This window comes from Armigeres subalbatus, chromosome 3 (genome assembly GCF_024139115.2).
Source record: "Armigeres subalbatus isolate Guangzhou_Male chromosome 3, GZ_Asu_2, whole genome shotgun sequence".
Lineage (NCBI taxonomy): Eukaryota > Metazoa > Arthropoda > Insecta > Diptera > Culicidae > Armigeres > Armigeres subalbatus.
Window position 1 is genome coordinate 173,687,822 of NC_085141.1, and position 17,822 is coordinate 173,705,643.

The 17,822-nt window shown below is 39.3% G+C and overlaps 2 long non-coding RNA genes across 2 annotated transcripts; both read right to left on the reverse strand.

The window, feature by feature from the left end:
• Positions 1–865: 865 nt before the first annotated feature.
• LOC134220176 (uncharacterized) lies at positions 866–1,931 on the reverse strand. The gene is made up of 2 exons (XR_009981794.1): positions 1,497–1,931; positions 866–1,429 (listed from the first exon to the last, which is right to left on the reverse strand). It is a non-coding gene; the product is annotated as an uncharacterized LOC134220176 (long non-coding RNA).
• Positions 1,932–10,953: 9,022 nt separating this feature from the next.
• LOC134221046 (uncharacterized) lies at positions 10,954–11,978 on the reverse strand. Its single transcript, XR_009982181.1, has 3 exons — positions 11,543–11,978; positions 11,373–11,440; positions 10,954–11,305 (listed from the first exon to the last, which is right to left on the reverse strand). It is a non-coding gene; the product is annotated as an uncharacterized LOC134221046 (long non-coding RNA).
• Positions 11,979–17,822: the final 5,844 nt, after the last annotated feature.

Sequence of the window (17,822 nt, forward strand, 5' to 3'; positions counted from 1 at the left end):
TTATTATTTATTGGCGATTATTTCAGTAAACTGACAAACTAACCTTGTGGTGTTCAACCTTGAGAAATCAAAACAACTTCTCAGAGAGTTGACGAATTTTCCTCAGATATCCAATGTATATCGGGTTGGATACCATCGATGGGATCGACCAAACCCTTTAACGGACTGGTCAGTTAATCGAATTGTCCGAGCAGGAGAATCGTCAAGTAGAGCCTTAGCAATGTTCAATGAACTACTCAATACTAAATACCAATACCAATCATATCAAAATATTTATGGATGGGTCTCGATCTAGTGGGAGAGTATAGGAATAGGAATATATAGCAACACAATAGTGTTTTTTGTATCCTCTTCTAAAGCCGCTTTCCTTCTGAGTCCTGGCTATCAAGGACATCTCCAATGCCACATTTCGAACAATGATTCTAACGGATTCAGCCAGAGTTTTGATGGCATCGGAGTGCCCACGATAGAAGCATAAAATTATTCAAAGCTCGAAGCTATATTTCCATCAAACATTACTTATCACGTGTAACCGTTCGTCAAAGCTCTAAATGAATTGCCGCAAACTCAGTGACTTATGCGCCACTCTCAACGTTGAGAGACCACTGGTCGTGTTATAATAAGTTGCCCGACTTAGCTTTAGGAAGCATGAGCGCAATCTACTAGGGGTTTTAGAACGGTTCCAAAGCTAGACAACGAAAATTCAGAGGTGAAGTTTTCCTGAGGTGAACGCACCGAAGCAGTAAAGTGAACGTAGGCAAAAACGTACTCTATCTGTAGCGCATGAAACGTAAACTCAACACATTCCCGGGCAGACTAATAAACCACAGGGCTTAGCGAGATAAATGAATGAACGCAAGAGAAATTTATATTGAATTCATTTATGTATTATGTTTTTTTTCCAAGATTCATTTTAGTGTGTAGTGAGAGTGTGAGTGTTGTTGTGTGTGTTACATGGCCATGATTTGCGACATACCTGATCAGGGTTTATGCTGGCGGCTGGTATACCGACAGGGCTGTGTCGTCATCGAGCGATGATAACGACGGTGCCAGCTACAGGGGGTGTCCGATCAATGGTGCGACGGAACACTCGAGCTCTTCGGCAGATGCATCGCCGGAATGGGCACACGTGCGTAGTTGGCCGATCTATAGTTGCGAGAAAGGGCGGTGGCTGATGGTCCGATACTCTGCCGTCTCCTCTCCTCAGGAAGCGTCACGGGTCTCCAACTGGCCTTCGTCTGTGGGACTACACAACCACCGGGACTGGGGGAAACTTTCCTTTGGAGAATCTCGGTAGGTCGGAATGCCTCAATCCTCGTTTGGCTACCGTAATGGCGGGCCCGCACGGCCGGGTTCACACCGCGTGGACGAGACGTGTCCAGCGGGAACGGGAAAAAGAAAAACCCGTACAAAAAGCGTCGTTCGGACGCTGCTGTCCGACATGAATCTTGGTTAGGTGTGTAATAATTAAATAAATGAATTCAATGGATAATTACCTTTAAGTACTAAAATAAATTGCTCGAGAGTAGAGCGTTCGCCTCGTGCGAAATTAAACGTACTCGAACTATTTAAATAATTTTAAGAAAATAGAAATAAGAATGTATATTAAGTTTTCATCACTGCACTACAATCGCACTGAAACTGGCTTCTACTCTTCAGCCAAGTTAAAATAGAAATGGCAGAGCAGTTTCAGAAGCACATATTAGTTCCTCAAATTTGCGTAGTCATAGCTTTAGAATAATTGAAATTTACTAATACATTCATATTATTTTTAGACGAGTTTTATAGTATTACTTTGAAGCTAAATAATTTCTCTCAGGACTCATTAATATTTAATCTACTTTAGTTCTAAGCTTTTATCCTAAAAAGCATATTAAAAATGGCAGCTTTTTTATTACACAACTTTATGGCAAGTGGCAGTTGTGTAAATGGTTCGCGAAATATTAAGTATTAATTTCTCTAAACTAGTTTAATTAATTATTTATTAACTGGAACGTAAAAATTAATGTAAGAATATTCACGCAAAATATTAGACACCGTTACATCACCGTACTTTTTATGAAAATTTGATCAATGAGAGATTGATCAAATTTTCATAACCTAAAATAATATTTACATAGTTCTGTACTATCGAATTGAAACTGCTGTTGTTTCAACTATTGCATACCGATTGAAGCATACACTCTATCAAATCATTGCTTGGTTTAATACATTCTGCTTTGTTAGTGTTACAATCATAAAACATCTACTTTATTGGACCATTTCCAAACAAAATTGTAGATTGAACGGAAAATATACCTAGATGTAAACAAAACAAACTTGGATAGGCATTGTGTATTTTTTTACTACATCGAATTTGATTCGACTAACCGTAAGCTCATACCAATACTTAAAATTCTGCTATTTATCAACACTATCAACCAAAAATTGACCCAATTATTGATATTTAGCCCGTGAACGTAGATAGAAATAATGCATAACATTCTTTATCAACCTTGTGTTGACCAATACAATCAAATGTCATGTTGATTTCCTAAACCATTGACAGCATTAAACGTCATCAAAAACATCGCATCACTAACTCACAGCATTGTGTTCAACCCTGCACCTCGTTGACAGAGCGATCAAAAAGCACTGTCAAACCGAAACAGAAATGGCAAAAAGCATAAAAGATGGAAGCAGCGTGACCTACTACGAAGCAGCTAGAAATTCTTCGAAAAAACAGAGGCTAATCTGCGATATAAATCCGGGGAGTATTACATTAGGTTACTACTTATTCCTTATCTAATCGTATGTTTTCTATTTACAGGTGAAAAACATATCCGGAGCTTAGAATTGGATGAGAAAGATCTCAATCTACCTACAGTGCGCAGACATACGATACAAATACACATGCACGAATGATCGTCCTGAAGACGAACTCTGTCCACATAATGAAAATATGTTGTTCTGTTTGCTACCTATCATCGATTTAAATACGAATACATGACAGTGAAAGTGATTTTTTTTTTACGAATGTACGCGAGTGGAAAAAATTCATTCATGTTTTCAACCTATATACAAGAAATGCATTATTATTTATCGTTTTTGTTTTGATTACCGTTTTATTGCAACCGAAGTTCATACGTATTTTGATGGGATCTAATTTTCCGTTGATCGTAATTATCGTCGTGATCAATTCATAGCTTTTTCATCGATTTTGTGGTCAAAACTTTTTGAGGAAAGTGGCATGGAATATTCCTATAGATTTCCCTGTACTATCGGCCAATTCGTAGCTGTCCCCTAGGACCTTCGTTATTGTCGCTTCAGTATATTTTGGAGCCAATTTAGCACAGAAATTTTTACCCTTATCAGACAGGAATGTACTTTTCTTGAGGACTCGCTCACCGACCTGATACTTTGGTGCTTTTGAGCTAGACCGCAGATTATAGTACTTCGATTGCTTTATATATGCATCATGTAGATTTTTACGTACTTGCTCATACAATTGTTTTCTTAGTTCAGGGAAATTGTGTGCTCATCCGATTTGCCATCGCTCAGCGTTTCGTATTCTCGTCCGTCGGAGATGATATTACGCCCGAATGTTAAAAATAAGGAGTGTGTTTTGTTGACTCATGGGTCGAATTTCTTATGGCATTGGCGATGCTCTGTATATTATCCGCCCACGTTTTGTGATTGGATTTGATGGTAGCTCTAATCGCAGCTGTAATTACCCTATTAACTCTTTCAGAGTTATTCACCTGTGGGTGATATGATGGAGTGAGCCAATGGGTTACTCCATAGTGGTTCAACAAATCTTTAAACAATTTGGATGTAAATTGGCTACCATTAGAGTAGAGTGGGGCAAGAGTGCGCGTGGGGTAAGTGTACGTTTTCGATTTTTTGAAGTAATAAAAAAAGATAAACTAGCAGCACTGCATCAGTTTGACAGGTATTCTGGCCAACTATTATAACGTGTAATTGTAAACGATTTGAATAAACAACAAGGGAGATATGGAGTTAGATAACTTTTTGGTCATTTTGCTAAAAATAATTGGATTTCCGCAACTAGTATTTCATTACCATATATACGTTCAATCAGGTGAACATTATACCATTTCGATAACCTATTGTATAGAGTACTTTATGGTACAGAACACCAATCCGGTTGGTTTTCCAAGAAGTCAAAACCATTACTTGAATATTTTTTAGGAATGTGGGGTAAAAGTACGCAGGAACCAGTGGGGCAAGAGTACGCATATGAATCTTCAAGTAATGATGTCAAACCGTTATCTCCGGCCGAAATAAGACTTCTTTCAAAGCGTAAAGATTCACAACTAAGAAAAAAGGGAGAAAATTTGAAATTATCACAAGTTTTTAGGATAAGTTGAAGTAATTCGGTGTTAGAAAGGACTTAGCGAACAAAGCACTGAAGCGAAATAATGAAATTGTATTAGGACTTGATGTACACCTAAACATAGTACGAAAACACAATTTCATCTAAATGATAATTTCATTTAATCAAAAGAAACATTCATAAATTACGCAACGTTTAGCTGGGAGGGGTTGTGAGATGTGTGACGATCCATATAATTTCTAGAGGATGCATACAAATAGTGTAAGATAGGGGGGAGGGATGATGAAATAGCCAAATTTTACGTTACGTGATTGGTGGACTTTCTTTAAGGAAAATGCCTTTGTATACGCCACGCGAAACCTGATATACATTTTTACCACTGTAGTTTTTTGTATAAATAAAAAACAATGGTTTTTCGTATGAAAGTGCACAATTTTAGGACCCCCTTCCCTTTTAAGAGTTACTTAATTTTTAAACATTCCCTAATATATGCTCATTAAACATCAATTAAATGTTATTTAATCTTATTTGTGTTAATATATACTTAAAGCACATGATTGGATAAATGCGAACTCTTACTCCACCCGATGCGCACTTTTACCCCACCGGTGGGGTGGGGTCATTTGTCTTGCAATAAGGGTTCTACTAAAACGAATCTCAATAATTTCAATATTTTTTCCACTGGGTAACATAAAAGAAGAGTATATGAATCATCGACACTGATTTGATATGCAGAAGCTTGCTTCATAAGGGCCACATGATCGATTGAAAACTAAGTGCGTACTCTTGCCCCACTCTACTCTATCCGTTAGGATTGTTTGAGGGACGCCAAATAGTAGGAAAATAGATTCCTCAAGAAATTTAATTATTTAATTTAGGGGCCCTCCTTAGCTGTGCGGTAAGACGCGCGGCTACAAAGCAAGACCATGCTGAGGGTGGCTGGGTTCGATTCCCGGTGCTGGTCTAGGCAATTTTCGGATTGGAAATTGTCTCGACTTCCCTGGGCATAAAAGTATCATCGTGTTAGCCTCATGATATACGAATGCAAAAATGGTAACCTGGCTTAGAAACCTCGCAGTTAATAACTGTGGAAGTGCTTAATGAACACTAAGCTGCGAGGCGGCTCTGTCCCAGTGTGGGGATGTAATGCCAATAAGAAGAAGAAGAAGAAGAAGAAGAAATTTAATAAGAGAAGACGCTGTTGCCTGTTTAAATGGTTGTATGAGTACAAACTTCGTGAATACGTCTGTCACTACAAGGAGGCATGTACTTCGCGCTTTCCCCGATGGGGGAAAAGGTCCGAGATAATCTAAAGTTAAAAATTGCCATGGGTGGTCGCAATTCTGCTTTTGAGACCCCAACACTGTTAACATTTGTGCTTTTCGACGTTTTACAAGCCAAGCAAGATTTGCAATATCGTCTGGTTTCTACTGCCATACCTGGCCAAAAAAACTTCTCTTTAAGTTTAGAAATTGTTTTGTCGTAGCCGAGGTGAGCTGGTTCATGTGTTATTCTAATAATTTCGGCCCGGTCTTCCTTAGGGGGATAGTACTTCCATAGAAAACGTCTGTCTTCAATTTTTTTGGCATTATGGACAAATTTGAAGATCTTATTGCCCACAACCTTAAATTCTTTAAAACTTTCTGGGTTTTTTGTAATTTGTTTAGATAGGTCAGCATATTCGCTGTCAATTACTTGAACAGTTTCAATCCGTGAGAGACAGTCGGCAAGAACATTCTCCTTGCCCTTTCTATACTGTATGCTGAAGTCGTACGACTGAAGCTTTAGGGCCCAGCGAAGTAGTCGCGAGTTTCCGTTTGCTGCCGTTATCGTAAATAGCCACGTGATGCTTTTTGCATCCGTGATAACTTTAAAATTAGTGCCTTCAATATAGTGGCGGAAGTTTTCTATAGCCAGCAAAACCGCCAGACATTCCTTCTCTGTTGCAGCATATTTGCGCTGTGTGCTAGACAGCTTCTTGCTGAAATATGCGATTATGCGTTTTCCTTCGGGGTGGTCTTGAAGAAGGGCAGCCCCAACAGCAAGTTGGGATGCGTCTGTTTCAATAATGAAAGGGAGGTCATATCGAGGGTTCGCTAGTACCGGTGAGGACGTTAATACAGATTTTAGCTCCTCTAGAGCCTGCTCGGCTTCCTCTGTCCATTTGAAGCGTTTGGACTTTTTTAAAAGATCTGTTATGGGGGTGGTAATGTGGCTGTAATTATTAATGAATTTTTGATAAAAACCCATTAGTCCCATTAACCTCCGAACGTCTCTGATGGACTTGGGGCGCGGGTAGTTAAGGATGGGTTCCAGTTTAGAGCTATCGATGGCAAGGCCATTTTCTGTTAAAAGGTACCCTAGATATTTAACCTGACGCCTACAGAATCGGCTCTTCTGGACTGAAATGGTCAGTCCAGCTTTCGCGAGGCGTTTGGCAACCTCTTTCAGCAGAATAAAGTGGTCTTCAAGGGTCTCTGTAGCTACAACAATGTCATCAAGATAGATGAACACAAATGGTTCGAGGTCGAAACCAATAGCCTTGTTCATTAGTCTGCTCATTGTAAAGGGAGCATTTTTGAGTCCGAACGGGACGACTTTAAATCTAAACAGTCCCTTTGGCGTTCTGAAGGCCGTATAATTCCTAGAGCTTTCTTTCAAAGGAATTTGAAAGTAAGCGTCTTTCAAATCTATTATACTGAAATACCTAGCTTTCTGTAATCGGTGAAAGATTTCATTCATGTTGCGCATGGGGTACGCATCCTTTCTTGTGATCGAGTTTATTTTTCTCGAATCTAAGCAAACTCGCATTTTTCCGTTGGATTTTTTCACTGGAACTAGCGGGCTAGCAAATTCGCTCGTGCATTCCTCGATTACGTCTAACTTTTCGTATCTTTCCAATTCCTTCTCTATGTTTTCCCATACGCTATGTGAGTATTTGTACATAGGTAAGTCTCGCATTCTAGCGCCTTCTATTGTTTCGATTTCATGTTTGATTAAATTGGTACGTCCGAGTTTACTCTCACTCGTCCATTGAAAACATTTGAGTGCAGCAGTAAGCTGACCCCTTTCTTGTTCGTTCAATTCATGTTCAGTCTCTATAGAATCTATATTCAAATCCGAATCATTCAATAATTCTAACGACGGCAGTTCTAGTGATTCATCATCTTCTGTCTTGGCCTTGTGAATAATTTCGATTTCAGTTTCTGTTAATTCTAATGAAAATATGTTAAGACAGATGTCCGGCTCCGTATCAATTACGTTTATTTGGGAGTGGTGGTCTGGGTTAATGAAGTTGACCATCGGTTGGCCATTAACGTTCAACATGTCTACGTCAGACAATCGGTTGTCAAGATTAATCATCGGTCTGATGCCAAAGGCATTCCAAAAATCCATTCCAAGGATTAGGGATTTAGATAGTTGAGGTACGATTATTGTTGGTATTACCCTAGTATTGCCAGCAAACGTGTAGGGTACGTTTGCATAGCCAAGACATTCATGCTCCGTATTATCGGCTGTACTAACTACTACAGTTGCTTTAAACAGTTTTAGTCCATGCTTATCTAACAATTTCGTAGAGTTTAGCACGCTGATGCTAGCACCTGAGTCCAGCAAAGCAACGATGTCTGTGTCTAGTATTGAGACACGTATTTTGGGCAAACGTTTGGGTTCACCTTAATGTGTAGGGTTTCTTGGTATTTTTGGAAGTATTCAAAAGTTTGTAATTTTGGAACCATTTGAATGGACTGCGAGATGGACGGGTTCCCCTTGGTACACCCCGCGTCTAGTTTAACGACTGCTGATTGTTTGTGTAGATTTGGTTAGAAGGTGTTGAGTGTGGGTGATTCCGCTCGCATGTTCTCGTGGTTCGGCCAAGGTTTCCACATGCATAACAAAAAATAAGCTTTATCTCATTACAGGTTCTCCAATGATGGCCTGTCTTTTGGCAATTCCAACATTTTACTGTTGTTGGAGTTACCGTAGGTTCCTGAACATTTGTCGTGTTGTTTGTTGGGTTCGATTTCTGACCATCCCGGATTAATTTTGGTTTACGTTGTAGTGCATGTATGCCGTATTCTTCTGACGATCTATCTTCGTCTTCAGAGTAACTATGAACATCGACATTATTTACGTCATTTCGGGTGCCGTGGGCAGACCGGTAAAGATTCGGATCTGTAGCATCGATACGGTGGTTGAGATCCAATAAGCGTTCTAAATTATGCACACGCGTTGTGGCTAATTTTGACCGGTAATGGGGTCGCATATTCTCCCATACTATCTCAAATATTGTCGTGATGAATGGGGGCGTTTGAGGCACTGGTTCAATTTTTCAACTTCCGTGACAAACGCCACGAAAGTCTCTCCTCTTTTTTGACGTAGCTCTCGCAACTGAGTACGTATTCCCCTATCACGATTAGGATTGCCAAATCTAAATCGGATTTCGCTTTCGAATTTTTCCCAAGAATCGCAGTGATCTTCCCTCGTAAACCACCAATCACTAGCCTCTCCCTTTAGTTTATAATGAATTTTGTCTAATAACTCCATTTTACTGACTCGTTCATGCTTTGCTAATTTTTTCACCCTATTCAAAAAATCTTCCACCTGCATTGACCTAGCGTCGCCGCTAAAAACGATGTCCCAGTTTTCTACCCTTGAACGAGAAGCTCTGTAATAATCATCCCTATAGGCTCTATATTGGCGTTCTGGAGTATGTGATCGACGAGGATTCCTTTCTCTGACCCACCGACCGGGTTCTTCTTCCTCTGTACTGCTACTACTACTATTTGAAGTCGAAGTGTATCTACCCCTCGATCTACCGTGTCCTATAGTTTTTCTTCGTTTCCCCTCATCTGCTGTATTCTCGCCTTCGCTAGATTCCGAATTATAATCAGTTGCTGCATGTGACCTATCTTTCTTGTATTTCTTTTCCTTCTTACTTTTACGTTGGCTATAATCATTTATGCGCATGTGTTTCAACAAATTTTCTGTCCTTTCTATCTGCCTGTACCCTGATTCATATTTAGCGTCACCTATTTTCTGTATCTTTTTGTCCCTTCTCTCTTCTTTGTTTCTGTTATCTTCTCTTTTTATTATCCTTCGGTATGGTTCCTGTTTTATTACCATATTCATTTGATTGCGTGAATTGAGTATTATTGCTCTGGTTTCCTACTAACGCGAACGCATTGGGATCAGGGTTTCTCCAAGAGTTCTTTAGAGCTTTTGCTCCCTCTCCTAAGTCATGATCGGTTTCATCGTTCAAATGTATTGGATCGTATGTTACTCTCTGCCTGTTCGCTCGTAAAATCTCTTCAATTTGTTTGCAACAGTCGTCTTTCAACTCCTTTTCTTCTTCATTAGATGTTCTTGATGATGATAACCTGATTAAATAATGTCTCAAACGAGAAACAATGACATAATCGAATGATTCTCGTAAATTTCTTTTTAAAGATTTGATAACATTTTCAAGAGTTTTAGTTTCTTCTCCTATTGCAATACCGGTATCATACAGTTTTGGTTCATTTCGCTCCGTTTTGTAAGCGTATCTAAGAGCCCTCCTTCTATCTTCTATTTTAGCGTCCAACTCGATTTCGACGTTTCTAAGTTTAATTTCAAAATTCAGCTCATCTTCTACTAAGTGATCCGCATTTGGTAGGATGTAAAACCTTACCATTTTGACTAATTTGTTAACGCTTATTCGAATGAAAAAAAATATAGTAGAGTTCAAGTCAAAAAAAAATCCACAATTCAAAGCAAATCAAATTAAAAATACAAAGTAATATTACTAATATTCAAAAATTAAAAGCGAAGCTACAAATTAACCTATTTAATGTAATAATGCAAAATTCAATAATAAAAAAATCAAATTCAATTCAATATTTAAACTATTTAAACTACAATAAATTAAATTCAATTTTTGTTTAGCCTAAAGAAAATGGTTTGATAGAAATGTATGCTTAAATAAAAAAAAGTATTCCAAAGTATGATGTAAATTTCAAATAAAAAAAAAGAATAATAGTATGATAAATATTTACAAATGTGGTGTGAAATTCAATTAATAAAGATTGGATATACTATTTTGCGTTGGGCGCCAATGTAACCGTTCGTCAAAGCTCTAAATGAATTGCCGCAAACTCAGTGACTTATGCGCCACTCTCAACGTTGAGAGACCACTGGTCGTGTTATAATAAGTTGCCCGACTTAGCTTTAGGAAGCATGAGCGCAATCTACTAGGGGTTTTAGAACGGTTCCAAAGCTAGACAACGAAAATTCAGAGGTGAAGTTTTCCTGAGGTGAACGCACCGAAGCAGTAAAGTGAACGTAGGCAAACGTACTCTATCTGTAGCGCATGAAACGTAAACTCAACACATTCCCGGGTAGACTAACAAACCACAGGGCTTAGCGAGATAAATGAATGAACGCAAGAGAAATTTATATTGTATTCATTTATGTATTATGTTTTTTTTTTCCAAAATTCATTTTAGTGTGTAGTGAGAGTGTGAGTGTTGTTGTGACATACCTGATCAGGGTTTATGCTGGCGGCTGGTATACCGACAGGGCTGTGTCGTCATCGAGCGATGATAACGACGGTGCCAGCTACAGGGGTGTCCGATCAATGGTGCGACGGAATACTCGAGCTCTTCGGCAGATGCATCGCCGGAATGGGCACACGTGCGTAGTTGGCCGATCTATAGTTGCGAGAAAGGGCGGTGGCTGATGGTCCAATACTCTGCCGTCTCCTCTCCTCAGGAAGCGTCACGGGTCTCCAACTGGCCTTCGTCTGTGGGACTACACAACCACCGGGACTGGGGGAAACTTTCCTTTGGAGAATCTCGGTAGGTCGGAATGCCTCAATCCTCGTTTGGCTATCGTAATGGCGGGCCCGCACGGCCGGGTTCACACCGCGTGGACGAGACGTGTCCAGCGGGAACGGGAAAAAGAAAAACCCGTACAAAAAGCGTCGTTCGGACGCTGCTGTCCGACATGAATCTTGGTTAGGTGTGTAATAATTAAATAAATGAATTCAATGGATAATTACCTTTAAGTACTAAAATAAATTGCTCGAGAGTAGAGCGTTCGCCTCGTGCGAAATTAAACGTACTCGAACTATTTAAATAATTTTAAGAAAATAGAAATAAGAATGTATATTAAGTTTTCATCACTGCACTACAAGTTGTACTTTATGTAACTTCACTTTTTAATACACACCTTAGAGAAACTTTTCAAAAAATAGCTATCGCACTGAAACTGGCTTCTACTCTTCAGCCAAGTTAAAATAGAAATGGCAGAGCAGTTTCAGAAGCACATATTAGTTCCTCAAATTTGCGTAGTCATAGCTTTAGAATAATTGAAATTTACTAATACATTCATATTATTTTTAGACGAGTTTTATAGTATTACTTTGAAGCTAAATAATTTCTCTCAGGACTCATTAATATTTAATCTACTTTAGTTCTAAGCTTTTATCCTAAAAAGCATATTAAAAATGGCAGCTTTTTTATTACACAACTTTATGGCAAGTGGCAGTTGTGTAAATGGTTCGCGAAATATTAAGTATTAATTTCTCTAAACTAGTTTAATTAATTATTTATTAACTGGAACGTAAAAATTAATGTAAGAATATTCACGCAAAATATTAGACACCGTTACACACGGACAACGAAAAAGATGATCGACTAACGAATATCGGAAAAGGTTTCCAAATGTGGAACATACTTGTACCTGGACCCGACGCACGACAAACAATCCAACAAAGCTACTTTTCTGAGAAAAGTAAAAGCTGATTCCGGAAAATGGCGAGACCGTAAAGTACGGAAAGAACCGTTAATCTCATCCCTACTTCGAGTTGGTCATACCAGGATGACACGCCCACACTGCATAACAAACATGGATATACCTCAGTATGTCATGGTTGCAAAGTACCTACCCCTTACCGTCGAACGCTTCCTAATTAACTGCCCACAACTGAGCATAGCGGACATCCTACGTAACAGTCAAGAAGATGAAACAATTGATTGCATTCTTAGAACAGATCAACCTTTATTCTCATGTCTAATCTTATTTTCTTGTAATTTATTTCTATTGAAGAGACGAACCAGCGTCTAGGCTGCAAACGTCATTAACCTTCCGAGAATCGCACCGTTGTTAAAAGTACAACATCTTCAAAAAAGTGAGTGATCCAAGACCATGCGAGCCCGGAAGTTTAATAAAGCGTACACATCGCGGAACTCCAATGCATTACGACACTGCGAAAGCCTTTGTTAAAATCCTGGCTATAAGGTGATTGAAGCGCAGTTTACTGTCCATTGTCAACCCTAGGTCGTTGATCGTTGCAATACGTTTTAGACAAATATCGTTTGCCGCGAAACAAAAGTTCAGCTGCATCAGGCTCTTACTGGAACTGTTTGCTTTACACATTAACATTAACATTTACATGAACGAAAAGTATGAAGATTAGCGTGCCGAGAAGGCTTCTTTTCGACACGCCGGATGGAGTTGCAAAATGACTGGACGTTGCAGATCTTAGTTTAACGTAAGCATGCCTGCCTGTAGGTAAGAACGCAGCGATTTCATAAGCCAATCTGGGAACCCTAACCTCTCAAGTTTTTGCAGTGTTAGTCATGGGAATGGGAAATGTCCACTAAGGGTGCTCAAAAAACACTTTTTCAAATTTGTTAATGGGCTACCCGCTTATTCCGTTCTCTTTGATGCCCTGGTGCTCTGGACAAAATTTCAGTGAATTCGGTCAACGTGCTAAACTCGTTGGAAGTTTATATGGAAAATGTATGGAAAAACATCGAAAAACAGTCCACTTGATATCGTTTTTCTTAACTGTATTTAGAGGTGTGCGCCGCCGCGCCACGCCGCCGCCGCCGACAGTTTTTGGCACGCCGCCGCCGCCGACAATTTTGCATCGGCGCGCCGCCGTTTAAAATTTATCACGCCGCTGGACTATGATTTTCCACGCCGACTGAAATTCGAAGAAGTACGCAGAATTTTTCGTTAGATATCTCCAACTCATCACGTTGAAACTCCACTGAAATTTTCGTGAAAATACCAATGATTTACTTGGAAAGACTTAGAAGAACTTTGAATGCAAATTCTGAAGGATTACTCGTTTTTCAAACCTTTTTACCGTGTTTTAAGATTTCCGTTGAAATCCAAAGAAATTCTAGTTGAAATAGAGTTAGAGAAGAAGGGTTTTTGACAGAAAGACATGTAAAGCCAAATGTTGTTTGGCCTAATGTGGCATTTGACCGAACAAACCATTTAGCCAAAACCCATCTAGCCTAAACTTATTTCGCCGAAAATGTCATTTGATCGAAAGGTACATCCTGTCGAAAATGTCGTTCAGCCGTACAGTTCCTTCGGCTGAAAAAATCAGTTGACCGAATAGCTCAATTGGCCGTAATGGTCGTTTGATAGAAAGATTCATTTGGCCGAAATGAAAATCTTGCCTAAAGTGTCGGAGTATTTTGCAGAAAGGTCAATTTTTTTCTTTTTTTCTATTCGGCAAAACGACATTTTCGGCTAAACTATTATTTCGACCAAATAACAGTTTAAGTCTACAGAGTTGCTAGGTCGAACAACTTTGTTGGTCAAATTACATTTTCGGTCAAACCATTTTCGACTTTTGGCCGAAAAGTTTTTGTCCAAATAAAACATTAGACCCATCTGGCCGAAAATGTCATTTAAAGAAATGGATATACGACCAAAAATAGCGTTTGCCGAAAAGGTCTTTTGGCCGAAAAGGTCATTTGGCCATTTAGGCCATTTAGTAGTATGATCCATTCGGCCAAATGACCCTTTCTGTCAAACGCCCATTACGACCAAACGGCATTTTCGGCCTCTTGACTCATTCGGCCAACAACCTATTAGAGACAACGTTTTTTTTCAACCGATTGTCGCTTTGGCCAAATGAAATTTTTGGTCAAACCGTTCACCATGTATGACCGTTTCGCACGAAATGTCTTTCCGTCGAATGATTTTCGGCCAAACGACCCTTTCCTATTTTCTGAAGTATTTTCGAAGAATTTCCTATGAGCAAAACAAAGAATGTCCCGTAGAAATTCGAAGAAATTGGTTCTAAATTCCGAAAAACAAAACTGCTTTTCGTAAAAACTGAAATTTGAATGTATAAATTCTGAAAAGGTTTATTGGTAATTAAATATACACGCGGAAAAATCCTGTACGATTGAAACAACTGTTTCTTTGTTGCATCGAACAACGAGGACATTCAAGCTTCAAATTTGTAGTTTCAACACTGTTTTACTGCTTTATTCAAACGAACTTCATTGTTTTTTTCCAATCCTGCATTGTATGAATTTATAAATATTTCGTTCTTATGACTTATGAGATACGGTTCGGTTGCAGTCACTTTTTTCTCTTTTGTTGATAAAAAACAGCAAAACCCTGAGATCTCAGGGAAACCGTTTTCGACCAGGGGTCGTACAGACTGAACATTTAACACTTAGCATTAGACAACGGACACGTAACACCCAGTGGACCAGTGGAGAATTTTTCGATCACGAAAAGTTTCCTTTTTACCGAGGCGGGAATCAAACCCACACTGCATAGCACATGCGTCTAGACGATTGACGTCGCTAACCGCACAGCCACGAAGCCCACCATATTTTCGATAAAGTAGTTTCGCAGAAATTTCGTAAGTAAAACAACCATGAATATTGTTGTTCTGATGTATTATTTGCAGGGTTCGTACTTTTCGTTTCGGTGAGCCAAAAAGAAGCGATTTTGGGTCGAAGGAGAATCTTTTTTGGCAGTCTGTGGCGAGAAACATTTCACTCACTTTAAAGCAGGCTTAAAAAATAAACAAAATGTGCCTACTTGATGAATTTCTTTTTTCATTTCGTCATTCTTACGCCTCATTCGTTATTCACGATAATTTTCAGTGAGCGCTTATGAAAAAAAAATTCGACTGCAATGGGATTCGAACCTAGAACACCAACAAAAATAGCACTGGGTTGCGCTCACTTTAGCCATACCTCCACGTTGACTGCTTGTTGGGATAGGTATTTGTTCAATGAAAGCTACCCTAGTTTGAACTGGTGAAGGCACGAAAAAGATTAAAGAAGTGAGAAAACAAGCAAATCAACTTATCGCGAGTCGAACAGTGAGGGACAAATAGTTATCCCTCATCAGGTCTTTTTTTCTTTCCCGCAGAATGATTTTTATTGTTGCAGAATCCGTATCGTTGATTCTAACACATTTTTCTCCTTGTAGCAATTGAAAAAAAACATGCAAATTCCATTAAATTTCCTATGAAGTTTCCGAACAGTTTTCCGCGAAGACTCTGAAGAATTTTCCGTGAAAACTCCGGAACATCTCGTAAAAATTCCAGAGATTTTCCCATGGAAATGATTAAACAGCAATTCCAAGAAACTTTCCGTGGATATTCTGAACATTCTCCTGTAGAAATTTGGATTAATTTCTTGTAGAAATTCCGGAGATTTTTTAACTAATAATTTTCCTTGTGAGTTCTAAAGAGCTTTCCTTGAAAATTCTAAAGAATTCTCGAAACTTCAAAGTAGTTCCCTTGAAAAATTCGAAAATGAATATTTTGGAAAAACTTTTTGTGGGGAAGTACTTCAGACTTTTCCCGTAGAATTCTAAACATTCTTCCGTTATTGTCTTAATGTCTAAAAAATATGTTTAAAAAAATGCAAAAAAGACTTGAAAAAATATGATTGTAATACAAAATTGCCACGCCGAATCACGCCGCCGCCGCCGGCTAAAATGGCTTTTGGCGTGACGCCGAAAACGCCGCCGCCGCCGGCCAAAATTCTGACAAACGCCGCCGGACCGGCGCACACCTCTAGCTGTATTTAAGCGTACGACATTGGATTCGTGGTGGTAGAACGACGATTCTTCACAAAACCGTGCTGATAATCCGAGATTATAGGTCTAGTCCAGTACATTTTATCATGAATCAAAAGTTGAAGCGTTTTAGCAAGTCAGCAAAGGATAGAGACGAAACGATAGTTTTCAACCTTTCGTGTGTTGCCCGCTTTATTGAAGGATTTGAAGAAGTCGGCAAAGAGCTCAACTGACGCTTCGAAGTTATGACTTGTTTTGTCGCCGAAGCTCATTTCCAACGGTATCGATTCACCACCTATCTTTTAAAATTCGCCAAAATTACGACGCATCCCAATATAAATTACTCACGGAAGGAAGCAGATACGCATTTATTATAATCTGTCTTGATTAACTTTTTACACCGACTTCAAGGCGAAAAGATACTCTGTTACCTTCGGAACGGTAATGCAGAAAAAGGCGGCGCGCCCTACGAAGAACATTGCGTTTGTATCGCAGCTCAGCATTTCACCATGGTTGGTTATTTGGACGGAGTGCACGTGTTCGGCGAAGAGGCGTGTGTCTGCTTATCGTTAAAAACTCAACTTAACATCGTACAAAGCGGGATCGAGTCTCCCCAAGCACTGAAAAAGAGCCAAATTCTGAACGTGCATGCGCTGTCGATTTCCATAAGTAAAATCGTTCATGAATACACATAGCAAGTTGGAAATCTGCGTATTTTGGAGGAAAAAAAACAGAGAACACCTTTATACTCTTATTAAAGCAAGTTCTTCGAGAGGGATCAATTCCCCCTCGAATATTTTTAAATTCGGTTTTTGACAGCATTTCATAGAAATCAATTGTGTGTGAATAACAATAACAATTTACAGACTGTCACCCATCAGTAAAGTTACATTATATGTTTCTTAGAGAATCTGTGCGAAAACCGCATAAGTTTATTTATTTTTGGCAGTAATACATCGGAAATGTGTGACTACAAATTTGTGACAGGACTGGCAGGCCGGCAAAATGTGCTTTGTGTCGTTGAGAGTAGTACTAACGATTTTTGGTGATGGTTAGTGGGTAAAATCAATGATGGCGTTTTTAACAATTCAATTTCACTGCTGCTGTATCATTTCTTCATCCCGAAACATTGCCAAAACAAGACCTAGATCGGAATATGAATTGTGGTTCTGGAGTCCGTAGTCCACTCTATGTCATAATGACAAATATTTGTCAAGTTCATCCAGACATCTATCACACTGATTAGATATTGACATGGATATCAGGTAGACACATAGGCGAAGCTTTAGTAGTGTAGGGTGAGGAAAAAAAACTGTTATAAAAAGTGTGCCACATCTTCCAATTATTTAGCAATTCCTTTTAATCGGGACATAGCATCCCTCAGCCGAGCACACAGTGCAGTGTTCGAGAAGAGGTTAACCCGCAAATGAGAGCACACCCCAGATACAGGTTCACGGGTCTATGCTACAACATAAAAACATAAGTTTTTATGCAAACAGAGAGCTCAACAACACAAGAGAGCCGTACTTTTCTCCAGGAGAGAACACTGATCTGCGCAACCGTGCGCTCCTTATGATCAATCGTGTCTCTGCAAAAGCTCCGCTCATTGCATCAAGGTGCGAAGGCTCAAAGTTTCCGGCGGGCTCGCTCGCTT